This window comes from Halichoeres trimaculatus, unplaced genomic scaffold (assembly GCF_033239565.1).
Source record: "Halichoeres trimaculatus isolate MK-OKI-2021-1 unplaced genomic scaffold, fHalTri1.1 fHalTri1_scaffold_1, whole genome shotgun sequence".
NCBI classification, from domain to species: Eukaryota; Metazoa; Chordata; class Actinopteri; order Labriformes; family Labridae; genus Halichoeres; species Halichoeres trimaculatus.
This window is the reverse complement of record NW_027437179.1, coordinates 11,464,956-11,478,817: the sequence shown is the minus strand read 5'-3', so window position 1 is coordinate 11,478,817 and position 13,862 is coordinate 11,464,956.

Genomic DNA, 13,862 nt, shown 5'->3' with positions numbered 1-13,862 from the left:
ATATGTGTCCCCCGAAGAAAGCCCATGCCATCCCAAGTGAGAAAAATGCATCCTGAATCAAGTCTGAGGGCTAAAACCTCTGTTTTCGGGTTTTACCACATTGAGCTCAGAACGTAAGGTCGGGACCTGAAATTTGGAGCCAAAAATCAAATTTTCAGTTTGGCTGAAATTACATGAAATGTGTGTCCCCTGAAGAAGCCCATGCCATCCTAGGTGAGAAAAATGCATCCTGAATCAAGTCTGAGGGCTAAAACCTCTATAACGGGTTTTATCACATTGAGCTCAGAACGTAAGGTCGGGACCTGAAATTTGGAGCCAAAAATCAAATTTTCAGTTTGGCTGAAATAACATGAAATATGTGTCCCCTGTGGAAGCCCATGCCATCCCAGGTGAGAAAAATGCATTCTGAATCAAGTCTGATGGCTAAAACCTCTGTTTTCAGGTTTTACCACATTGTGCTCAGAACGTAAGGTCGGGACCTGAAATTTGGAGCCAAAAATCAAATTTTCAGTTTGGCTGAAATTACATGAAATATGTGTCCCCCGAAGAAGCCCATGCCATCCCAGGTGAGAAAAATGCATCCTGAATCAAGTCTGAGGGCTAAAACCTCTGTTTTCGGGTTTTACCACATTGAGCTCAGAACGTAAGGTCCGGACCTGAAATTTGGAGCCAAAAATCAAATTTTTAGTTTGGCTGAAATTACATGAAATATGTGTCCCCTGTGGAAGCCCATGCCATCCCAGGTGAGAAAAATGCATCCTGAATCAAGTCTGAGGGCTAAAACCTCAGTAACGGGTTTTACCACATTGAGCTCAGAACGTAAGGTAGGGACCTGAAATTTGGAGCCAAAAATCAAATTTTCAGTTTGGCTGAAATTACATGAAATATGTGTCCCCTGAAGAAGCCCATGCCATCCCAGGTGAGAAAAATGCATCCTGAATCAAGTCTGAGGGCTAAAACCTCTTTTTTCGGGTTTTATCACATTGAGCTCAGAACGTAAGGTCGGGACCTGAAATTTGGAGCCAAAAATCAAATTTTCAGTTTGGCTGAAATTACATGAAATGTGTGTCCCCCGAAGAAGCCCATGCCATCCTAGGTGAGAAAAATGCATCCTGAATCAAGTCTGAGGGCTAAAACCTCTATTACGGGTTTTATCACATTGAGCTCAGAACGTAAGGTCGGGACCTGAAATTTGGAGCCAAAAATCAAATTTTCAGTTTGGCTGAAACTACATGAAATATGTGTCCCCTGTGGAAGCCCATGCCATCCCAGGTGAGAAAAATGCATTCTGAATCAAGTCTGAGGGCTAAAACCTCAGTAACGGGTTTTACCACATTGAGCTCAGAACGTAAGGTCCGGACCTGAAATTTGGAGCCAAAAATCAAATTTTCAGTTTGGCTGAAATAACATGAAATTTGTGTCCCCTGAAGAAGCCCGTGCCATCCCAGGTGAGAAAAATGCATCCTGAATCAAGTCTGAGGGCTAAAACCTCTGTGTTGGGTTTTATCACATTGAGCTCAGAACGTAAGGTCGGGACCTGAAATTTGGAGCCAAAAATCAAATTTTCAGTTTGGCTGAAATTACATGAAATATGTGTCCCCTGAAGAAGCCCATGCCATCCCAGGTGAGAAAAATGCATCCTGAATCAAGTCTGAGGGCTAAAACCTCAGTAACGGGTTTTACCACATTGAGCTCAGAACGTAAGGTCGGGACCTGAAATTTGGAGCCAAAAATCAAATTTTCAGTTTGGCTGAAATTACATGAAATGTGTGTCCCCCGAAGAAGCCCATGCCATCCCAGGTGAGAAAAATGCATCCTGAATCAAGTCTGAGGGCTAAAACCTCTGTTTTCGGGTTTTATCACATTGAGCTCAGAACGTAAGGTCGGGACCTGAAATTTGGAGCCAAAAATCAAATTTTCAGTTTGGCTGAAATTACATGAAATATGTGTCCCCTGAAGAAGCCCATGCCATCCCAGGTGAGAAAAATGCATCCTGAATCAAGTCTGAGGGCTAAAACCTCTTTTTTCGGGTTTTATCACATTGAGCTCAGAACGTAAGGTCGGGACCTGAAATTTGGAGCCAAAAATCAAATTTTCAGTTTGGCTGAAATTACATGAAATGTGTGTCCCCCGAAGAAGCCCATGCCATCCTAGGTGAGAAAAATGCATCCTGAATCAAGTCTGAGGGCTAAAACCTCTATAACGGGTTTTATCACATTGAGCTCAGAACGTAAGGTCGGGACCTGAAATTTGGAGCCAAAAATCAAATTTTCAGTTTGGCTGAAATTACATGAAATATGTGTCCCCTGTGGAAGCCCATGCCATCCCAGGTGAGAAAAATGCATTCTGAATCAAGTCTGATGGCTAAAACCTCTGTTTTCAGGTTTTACCACATTGTGCTCAGAACGTAAGGTCGGGACCTGAAATTTGGAGCCAAAAATCAAATTTTCAGTTTGGCTGAAATTACATGAAATATGTGTCCCCCGAAGAAGCCCATGCCATCCCAAGTGAGAAAAATGCATCCTGAATCAAGTCTGAGGGCTAAAACCTCTGTTTTCGGGTTTTACCACATTGAGCTCAGAACGTAAGGTCGGGACCTGAAATTTGGAGCCAAAAATCAAATTTTCAGTTTGGCTGAAATTACATGAAATGTGTGTCCCCCGAAGAAGCCCATGCCATCCTAGGTGAGAAAAATGCATCCTGAATCAAGTCTGAGGGCTAAAACCTCTATAACGGGTTTTATCACATTGAGCTCAGAACGTAAGGTCGGGACCTGAAATTTGGAGCCAAAAATCAAATTTTCAGTTTGGCTGAAATAACATGAAATATGTGTCCCCTGTGGAAGCCCATGCCATCCCAGGTGAGAAAAATGCATTCTGAATCAAGTCTGATGGCTAAAACCTCTGTTTTCGGGTTTTACCACATTGAGCTCAGAACGTAAGGTCGGGACCTGAAATTTGGAGCCAAAAATCAAATTTTCAGTTTGGCTGAAATTACATGAAATATGTGTCCCCCGAAGAAGCCCATGCCATCCCAGGTGAGAAAAATGCATCCTGAATCAAGTCTGAGGGCTAAAACCTCTGTTTTCGGGTTTTACCACATTGAGCTCAGAACGTAAGGTCCGGACCTGAAATTTGGAGCCAAAAATCAAATTTTCAGTTTGGCTGAAATTACATGAAATATGTGTCCCCTGTGGAAGCCCATGCCATCCCAGGTGAGAAAAATGCATCCTGAATCAAGTCTGAGGGCTAAAACCTCAGTAACGGGTTTTACCACATTGAGCTCAGAACGTAAGGTCCGGACCTGAAATTTGGAGCCAAAAATCAAATTTTTAGTTCGGCTGAAATTACATGAAATATGTGTCCCCTGTGGAAGCCCATGCCATCCCAGGTGAGAAAAATGCATCCTGAATCAAGTCTGAGGGCTAAAACCTCAGTAACGGGTTTTACCACATTGAGCTCAGAACGTAAGGTCGGGACCTGAAATTTGGAGCCAAAAATCAAATTTTCACATTGGCTGAAATTACATGAAATGTGTGTCCCCCGAAGAAGCCCATGCCATCCCAGGTGAGAAAAATGCATCCTGAATCAAGTCTGAGGGCTAAAACCTCTATAACTGGTTTTACCACATTGAGCTCAGAACGTAAGGTCCGGACCTGAAATTTGGAGCCAAAAATCAAATTTTCACATTGGCTGAAATTACATGAAATCTGTGTCCCCTGAAGAAGCCCATGCCATCCCAGGTGAGAAAAATGCATTCTGAATCAAGTCTGAGGGCCACAACCTCTATAACCGGTTTTACCACATTGAGCTCAGAACGTAAGGTCGGGACCTGAAATTTGGAGCCAAAAATCAAATTTTCAGTTTGGCTGAAATTACATGAAATATGTGTCCCCTGAAGAAGCCCATGCCATCCCAGGTGAGAAAAATGCATCCTGAATCAAGTCTGAGGGCTAAAACCTCTTTTTTCAGGTTTTACCACATTGTGCTCAGAACGTAAGGTTGGGACCTGAAATTTGGAGCCAAAAATCAAATTTTCAGTTTGGCTGAAATTACATGAAATATGTGTCCCCCGAAGAAGCCCATGCCATCCCAAGTGAGAAAAATGCATCCTGAATCAAGTCTGAGGGCTAAAACCTCTGTTTTCGGGTTTTACCACATTGAGCTCAGAACGTAAGGTCAGGACCTGAAATTTGGAGCCAAAAATCAAATTTTCAGTTTGGCTGAAATTACATGAAATATGTGTCCCCTGAAGAAGCCCATGCCATCCCAGGTGAGAAAAATGCATCCTGAATCAAGTCTGAGGGCTAGAACCTCTATAACGGGTTTTACCACATTGAGCTCAGAACGTAAGGTCGGGACCTGAAATTTGGAGCCAAAAATCAAATTTTCAGTTTGGCTGAAATTACATGAAATATGTGTCCCCCGAAGAAGCCGATGCCATCCCAAGTGAGAAAAATGCATCCTGAATCAAGTCTGAGGGCTAAAACCTCTGTTTTCGGGTTTTACCACATTGAGCCCAGAACGTAAGGTCCGGACCTGAAATTTGGAGCCAAAAATCAAATTTTCAGTTTGGCTGAAATTACATGAAATATGTGTCCCCTGAAGAAGCCCATGCCATCCCAGGTGAGAAAAATGCATTCTGAATCAAGGCTGAGGGCTAAAACCTCTGTTTTCGGGTTTTACCACATTGAGCTCAGAACGTAAGGTCCGGACCTGAAATTTGGAGCCAAAAATCAAATTTTTAGTTCGGCTGAAATTACATGAAATATGTGTCCCCTGTGGAAGCCCATGCCATCCCAGGTGAGAAAAATGCATCCTGAATCAAGTCTGAGGGCTAAAACCTCAGTAACGGGTTTTACCACATTGAGCTCAGAACGTAAGGTCGGGACCTGAAATTTGGAGCCAAAAATCAAATTTTCAGTTTGGCTGAAATTACATGAAATGTGTGTCCCCCGAAGAAGCCCATGCCATCCCAGGTGAGAAAAATGCATCCTGAATCAAGTCTGAGGGCTAAAACCTCTATAACTGGTTTTACCACATTGAGCTCAGAACGTAAGGTCCGGACCTGAAATTTGGAGCCAAAAATCAAATTTTCAGTTTGGCTGAAATTACATGAAATGTGTGTCCCCTGAAGAAGCCCATGCCATCCCAGGTGAGAAAAATGCATCCTGAATCAAGTCTGAGGGCTAAAACCTCTATAACGGGTTTTACCACATTGAGCTCAGAACGTAAGGTTGGGACCTGAAATTTGGAGCAAAAAATCAAATTTTCAGTTTGGCTGAAATTACATGAAATATGTGTCCCCCGAAGAAGCCCATGCCATCCCAAGTGAGAAATATGCATCCTGAATCAAGTCTGAGGGCTAAAACCTCAGTAACGGGTTTTACCACATTGAGCTCAGAACGTAAGGTCCGGACCTGAAATTTGGAGCCAAAAATCAAATTTTTAGTTTGGCTGAAATTACATGAAATATGTGTCCCCTGTGGAAGCCCATGCCATCCCAGGTGAGAAAAATGCATCCTGAATCAAGTCTGAGGGCTAAAACCTCAGTAACGGGTTTTACCACATTGAGCTCAGAACGTAAGGTCGGGACCTGAAATTTGGAGCCAAAAATCAAATTTTCAGTTTGGCTGAAATTACATGAAATGTGTGTCCTCCGAAGAAGCCCATGCCATCCCAAGTGAGAAAAATGCATCCTGAATCAAGTCTGAGGGCTAAAACCTCTATAACGGGTTTTACCACATTGAGCTCAGAACGTAAGGTCGGGACCTGAAATTTGGAGCTAAAAATCAAATTTTCAGTTTGGCTGAAATTACATGAAATATGTGTCCCCTGAAGAAGCCCATGCCATCCCAGGTGAGAAAAATGCATCCTGAATCAAGTCTGAGGGCTAGAACCTCTATAACAAGTTTTACCACATTGAGCTCAGAACTTAAGGTCCGGACCTGAAATTTGGAGCCAAAAATCAAATTTTCAGTTTGGCTGAAATTACATGAAATGTGTGTCCCCCGAAGAAGCCCATGCCATCCCAGGTGAGAAAAATGCATCCTGAATCAAGTCTGAGGGCTAAAACCTCTGTTTTCAGGTTTTACCACATTGAGCTCAGAACGTAAGGTCCGGACCTGAAATTTGGAGCCAAAAATCAAATTTTTAGTTTGGCTGAAATTACATGAAATATGTGTCCCCTGAAGAAGCCCATGCCATCCCAGGTGAGAAAAATGCATCCTGAATCAAGTCTGAGGGCTAAAACCTCAGTAACGGGTTTTACCACATTGAGCTCAGAACGTAAGGTCCGGACCTGAATTTTGGAGCCAAAAATCAAATTTTCACATTGGCTGAAATAACATGAAATGTGTGTCCCCCGAAGAAGCCCATGCCATCCCAGGTGAGAAAAATGCATCCTGAATCAAGTCTGAGGGCTAAAACCTCTTTAACGGGTTTTACCACATTGAGCTCAGAACTTAAGGTCGGGACCTGAAATTTGGAGCCAAAAATCAAATTTTCAGTTTGGCTGAAATTACATGAAATATGTGTCCCCTGAAGAAGCCCATGCCATCCCAGGTGAGAAAAATGCATCCTGAATCAAGTCTGAGGGCTAAAACCTCTATTACAGGTTTTAAAACATTCAGCTCAGAACGTAAGGTTGGGACCTGAAATTTGGAGCCAAAAATCAAATTTTCACATTGGCTGAAATTACATGAAATATGTGTCCCCCGAAGAAGCCCATGCCATCCCAGGTGAGAAAAATGCATCCTGAATCAAGTCTGAGGGCTAAAACCTCTGTTTTAGGGTTTTATCACATTGAGCTCAGAACGTAAGGTCGGGACCTGAAATTTGGAGCCAAAAATCAAATTTTCACATTGGCTGAAATTACATGAAATTTGTGTCCCCTGAAGAAGCCCATGCCATCCCAGGTGAGAAAAATGCATTCCGAAGCAAGTCTGAGGGCCAAAACCTCTATAACCGGTTTTACCACATTGAGCTCAGAACGTAAGGTCCGGACCTGAAATTTGGAGCCAAAAATCAAATTTTCAGTTTGGCTGAAATGACATGGAATGTGTGTCCCCTGAAGAAGCCCATGCCATCCCAGGTGAGAAAAATGCATCCTGAATCAAGTCTGAGGGCCAAAACCTCTATAACGGGTTTTACCACATTGAGCTCAGAACGTAAGGTCCGGACCTGAAATTTGGAGCCAAAAATCAAATTTTCAGTTTGGCTGAAATTACATGAAATATGTGTCCCCTGTGGAAGCCCATGCCATCCCAGGTGAGAAAAATGCATCCTGAATCAAGTCTGAGGGCTAAAACATCAGTAACGGATTTTACCACATTGAGCTCAGAACGTAAGGTCGGGACCTGAAATTTGGAGCCAAAAATCAAATTTTCACATTGGCTAAAATTACATGAAATGTGTGTCCCCCGAAGAAGCCCATGCCATCCCAGGTGAGAAAAATGCATCCTGAATCAAGTCTGAGGGCTAAAACCTCTATAACGGATTTTACCACATTGAGCTCAGAACGTAAGGTCGGGACCTGAAATTTGGAGCCAAAAATCAAATTTTCAGTTTGGCTGAAATTACATGAAATATGTGTCCCCTGAAGAAGCCCATGCCATCCCAAGTGAGAAAAATGCATCCTGAATCAAGTCTGAGGGCTAAAACCTCTGTTTTCGGGTTTTACCACATTGAGCTCAGAACGTAAGGTCCGGGACCTGAAATTTGGAGCCAAAAATCAAATTTTTAGTTTGGCTGAAATTACATGAAATATGTGTCCCCTGTGGAAGCCCATGCCATCCCAGGTGAGAAAAATGCATCCTGAATCAAGTCTGAGGGCTAAAACCTCTATTACAGGTTTTAAAACATTCAGCTCAGAACGTAAGGTCGGGACCTGAAATTTGGAGCCAAAAATCAAATTTTTAGTTTGGCTGAAATTACATGAAATATGTGTCCCCTGTGGAAGCCCATGCCATCCCAGGTGAGAAAAATGCATCCTGAATCAAGTCTGAGGGCTAAAACCTCAGTAACGGGTTTTACCACATTGAGCTCAGAACGTAAGGTAGGGACCTGAAATTTGGAGCCAAAAATCAAATTTTTAGTTTGGCTGAAATTACATGAAATATGTGTCCCCTGAAGAAGCCCATGCCATCCCAGGTGAGAAAAATGCATCCTGAATCAAGTCTGAGGGCTAAAACCTCTGTTTTCAGGTTTTACCACATTGTGCTCAGAACGTAAGGTCCGGACCTGAAATTTGGAGCCAAAAATCAAATTTTTAGTTTGGCTGAAATTACATGAAATATGTGTCCCCTGTGGAAGCCCATGCCATCCCAGGTGAGAAAAATGCATCCTGAATCAAGTCTGAGGGCTAAAACCTCTATTACAGGTTTTAAAACATTCAGCTCAGAACGTAAGGTCGGGACCTGAAATTTGGAGCCAAAAATCAAATTTTCACATTGGCTGAAATTACATGAAATATGTGTCCCCCGAAGAAGCCCATGCCATCCCAGGTGAGAAAAATGCATCCTGAATCAAGTCTGAGGGCTAAAACCTCTGTTTTCAGGTTTTACCACATTGAGCTCAGAACGTAAGGTCGGGACCTGAAATTTGGAGCCAAAAATCAAATTTTTAGTTTGGCTGAAATTACATGAAATATGTGTCCCCTGTGGAAGCCCATGCCATCCCAGGTAAGAAAAATGCATTCTGAATCAAGTCTGATGGCTAAAACCTCTGTTTTCAGGTTTTACCACATTGTGCTCAGAACGTAAGGTCGGGACCTGAAATTTGGAGCCAAAAATCAAATTTTCAGTTTGGCTGAAATTACATGAAATATGTGTCCCCCGAAGAAGCCCATGCCATCCCAAGTGAGAAAAATGCATCCTGAATCAAGTCTGAGGGCTAAAACCTCTGTTTTCGGGTTTTACCACATTGAGCTCAGAACGTAAGGTCGGGACCTGAAATTTGGAGCCAAAAATCAAATTTTCAGTTTGGCTGAAATTACATGAAATATGTGTCCCCCGAAGAAGCCCATGCCATCCCAAGTGAGAAAAATGCATCCTGAATCAAGTCTGAGGGCTAAAACCTCTGTTTTCGGGTTTTACCACATTGAGCTCAGAACGTAAGGTCGGGACCTGAAATTTGGAGCCAAAAATCAAATTTTCAGTTTGGCTGAAATTACATGAAATGTGTGTCCCCCGAAGAAGCCCATGCCATCCTAGGTGAGAAAAATGCATCCTGAATCAAGTCTGAGGGCTAAAACCTCTATAACGGGTTTTATCACATTGAGCTCAGAACGTAAGGTCGGGACCTGAAATTTGGAGCCAAAAATCAAATTTTCAGTTTGGCTGAAATAACATGAAATATGTGTCCCCTGTGGAAGCCCATGCCATCCCAGGTGAGAAAAATGCATCCTGAATCAAGTCTGATGGCTAAAACCTCTGTTTTCAGGTTTTACCACATTGTGCTCAGAACGTAAGGTCCGGACCTGAAATTTGGAGCCAAAAATCAAATTTTCAGTTTGGCTGAAATTACATGAAATATGTGTCCCCCGAAGAAGCCCATGCCATCCCAGGTGAGAAAAATGCATCCTGAATCAAGTCTGAGGGCTAAAACCTCTGTTTTCGGGTTTTACCACATTGAGCTCAGAACGTAAGGTCGGGACCTGAAATTTGGAGCCAAAAATCAAATTTTTAGTTTGGCTGAAATTACATGAAATATGTGTCCCCTGTGGAAGCCCATGCCATCCCAGGTGAGAAAAATGCATCCTGAATCAAGTCTGAGGGCTAAAACCTCAGTAACGGGTTTTACCACATTGAGCTCAGAACGTAAGGTAGGGACCTGAAATTTGGAGCCAAAAATCAAATTTTCAGTTTGGCTGAAATTACATGAAATATGTGTCCCCTGAAGAAGCCCATGCCATCCCAGGTGAGAAAAATGCATCCTGAATCAAGTCTGAGGGCTAAAACCTCTTTTTTCGGGTTTTATCACATTGAGCTCAGAACGTAAGGTCGGGACCTGAAATTTGGAGCCAAAAATCAAATTTTCAGTTTGGCTGAAATTACATGAAATGTGTGTCCCCCGAAGAAGCCCATGCCATCCTAGGTGAGAAAAATGCATCCTGAATCAAGTCTGAGGGCTAAAACCTCTATAACGGGTTTTATCACATTGAGCTCAGAACGTAAGGTCGGGACCTGAAATTTGGAGCCAAAAATCAAATTTTCAGTTTGGCTGAAACTACATGAAATATGTGTCCCCTGTGGAAGCCCATGCCATCCCAGGTGAGAAAAATGCATTCTGAATCAAGTCTGAGGGCTAAAACCTCTGTTTTCAGGTTTTACCACATTGTGCTCAGAACGTAAGGTCGGGACCTGAAATTTGGAGCCAAAAATCAAATTTTCAGTTTGGCTGAAATTACATGAAATATGTGTCCCCCGAAGAAGCCCATGCCATCCCAGGTGAGAAAAATGCATCCTGAATCAAGTCTGAGGGCTAAAACCTCTGTTTTCGGGTTTTACCACATTGAGCTCAGAACGTAAGGTCGGGACCTGAAATTTGGAGCCAAAAATCAAATTTTCAGTTTGGCTGAAATTACATGAAATGTGTGTCCCCCGAAGAAGCCCATGCCATCCTAGGTGAGAAAAATGCATCTTGAATCAAGTCTGAGGGCTAAAACCTCTATAACGGGTTTTATCACATTGAGCTCAGAACGTAAGGTCGGGACCTGAAATTTGGAGCCAAAAATCAAATTTTCAGTTTGGCTGAAATAACATGAAATATGTGCCCCCTGTGGAAGCCCATGCCATCCCAGGTGAGAAAAATGCATTCTGAATCAAGTCTGAGGGCTAAAACCTCAGTAACGGGTTTTACCACATTGAGCTCAGAACGTAAGGTCCGGACCTGAAATTTGGAGCCAAAAATCATATTTTCAGTTTGGCTGAAATGACATGGAATGTCAGTCCCCTGAAGAAGCCCATGCCATCCCAGGTGAGAAAAATGCATCCTGAATCAGGTCTGAGGGCTAAAACCTCTATAACGGGTTTTACCACATTGAGCTCAGAACGTAACGTCGGGACCTGAAATTTGGAGCAAAAAATCAAATTTTCAGTTTGGCTGAAATTACATGAAATATGTGTCCCCTGTGGAAGCCCATGCCATCCCAGGTGAGAAAAATGCATCCTGAATCAAGTCTGAGGGCTAAAACCTCAGTAACGGGTTTTACCACATTGAGCTCAGAACGTAAGGTCGGGACCTGAAATTTGGAGCCAAAAATCAAATTTTCAGTTTGGCTGAAATTACATGAAATGTGTGTCCCCCGAAGAAGCCCATGCCATCCCAGGTGAGAAAAATGCATCCTGAATCAAGTCTGAGGGCTAAAACCTCTATAACGGGTTTTACCACATTGAGCTCAGAACGTAAGGTCCGGACCTGAAATTTGGAGCCAAAAATCAAATTTTCAGTTTGGCTGAAATGACATGAAATGTGTGTCCCCCGAAGAAGCCCATGCCATCCCAGGTGAGAAAAATGCATCCTGAATCAAGTCTGAGGGCTAAAACCTCTATAACGGGTTTTACCACATTGAGCTCAGAACGTGAGGTTGGGACCTGAAATTTGGAGCCAAAAATCAAATTTTCAGTTTGGCTGAAATTACATGAAATATGTGTCCCCTGAAGAAGCCCATGCCATCCCAAGTGAGAAAAATGCATCCTGAATCAAGTCTGAGGGCTAAAACCTCTGTTTTCGGGTTTTACCACATTGAGCTCAGAACGTAAGGTCCGGACCTGAAATTTGGAGCCAAAAATCAAATTTTTAGTTTGGCTGAAATTACATGAAATATGTGTCCCCTGTGGAAGCCCATGCCATCCCAGGTGAGAAAAATGCATCCTGAATCAAGTCTGAGGGCTAAAACCTCTATTACAGGTTTTAAAACATTCAGCTCAGAACGTAAGGTCGGGACCTGAAATTTGGAGCCAAAAATCAAATTTTCACATTGGCTGAAATTACATGAAATATGTGTCCCCCGAAGAAGCCCATGCCATCCCAGGTGAGAAAAATGCATCCTGAATCAAGTCTGAGGGCTAAAACCTCTGTTTTCAGGTTTTACCACATTGAGCTCAGAACGTAAGGTCGGGACCTGAAATTTGGAGCCAAAAATCAAATTTTTAGTTTGGCTGAAATTACATGAAATATGTGTCCCCTGTGGAAGCCCATGCCATCCCAGGTGAGAAAAATGCATCCTGAATCAAGTCTGAGGGCTAAAACCTCAGTAACGGGTTTTACCACATTGAGCTCAGAACCTAAGGTCGGGACCTGAAATTTGGAGCCAAAAATCAAATTTTCAGTTTGGCTGAAATTACATGAAATGTGTGTCCCCCGAAGAAGCCCATGCCATCCCAGGTGAGAAAAATGCATCCTGAATCAAGTCTGAGGGCTAAAACCTCTATAACGGGTTTTAAAACATTCAGCTCAGAACGTAAGGTCCGGACCTGAAATTTGGAGCCAAAAATCAAATTTTCAGTTTGGCTGAAATGACATGGAATGTCAGTCCCCTGAAGAAGCCCATGCCATCCCAGGTGAGAAAAATGCATCCTGAATCAAGTCTGAGGGCCAAAACCTCTATAACGGGTTTTACCACATTGAGCTCAGAACGTAAGGTCGGGACCTGAAATTTGGAGCCAAAAATCAAATTTTTAGTTTGGCTGAAATTACATGAAATATGTGTCCCCTGTGGAAGCCCATGCCATCCCAGGTGAGAAAAATGCATCCTGAATCAAGTCTGAGGGCTAAAACCTCAGTAACGGGTTTTACCACATTGAGCTCAGAACCTAAGGTCGGGACCTGAAATTTGGAGCCAAAAATCAAATTTTCACATTGGCTGAAATTACATGAAATATGTGTCCCCCGAAGAAGCCCATGCCATCCCAGGTGAGAAAAATGCATCCTGAATCAAGTCTGAGGGCTAAAACCTCTGTTTTAGGGTTTTATCACATTGAGGTCAGAACGTAAGGTCGGGACCTGAAATTTGGAGCCAAAAATCAAATTTTCAGTTTGGCTGAAATTACATGAAATATGTGTCCCCTGAAGAAGCCCATGCCATCCCAGGTGAGAAAAATGCATCCTGAATCAAGTCTGAGGGCTAAAACCTCAGTAACGGGTTTTACCACATTGAGCTCAGAACGTAAGGTCGGGACCTGAAATTTGGAGCCAAAAATCAAATTTTCAGTTTGGCTGAAATTACATGAAATGTGTGTCCCCCGAAGAAGCCCATGCCATCCCAGGTGAGAAAAATGCATCCTGAATCAAGTCTGAGGGCTAAAACCTCTGTTTTTTTTGGGTTTTATCACATTGAGCTCAGAACGTAAGGTCGGGACCTGAAATTTGGAGCCAAAAATCAAATTTTCAGTTTGGCTGAAATTACATGAAATATGTGTCCCCTGAAGAAGCCCATGCCATCCCAGGTGAGAAAAATGCATCCTGAATCAAGTCTGAGGGCTAAAACCTCTTTTTTCGGGTTTTATCACATTGAGCTCAGAACGTAAGGTCGGGACCTGAAATTTGGAGCCAAAAATCAAATTTTCAGTTTGGCTGAAATTACATGAAATGTGTGTCCCCCGAAGAAGCCCATGCCATCCTAGGTGAGAAAAATGCATCCTGAATCAAGTCTGAGGGCTAAAACCTCTATAACGGGTTTTATCACATTGAGCTCAGAACGTAAGGTCGGGACCTGAAATTTGGAGCCAAAAATCAAATTTTCAGTTTGGCTGAAACTACATGAAATATGTGTCCCCTGTGGAAGCCCATGCCATCCCAGGTGAGAAAAATGCATTCTGAATCAAGTCTGATGGCTAAAACCTCTGTTTTCAGGTTTTACCA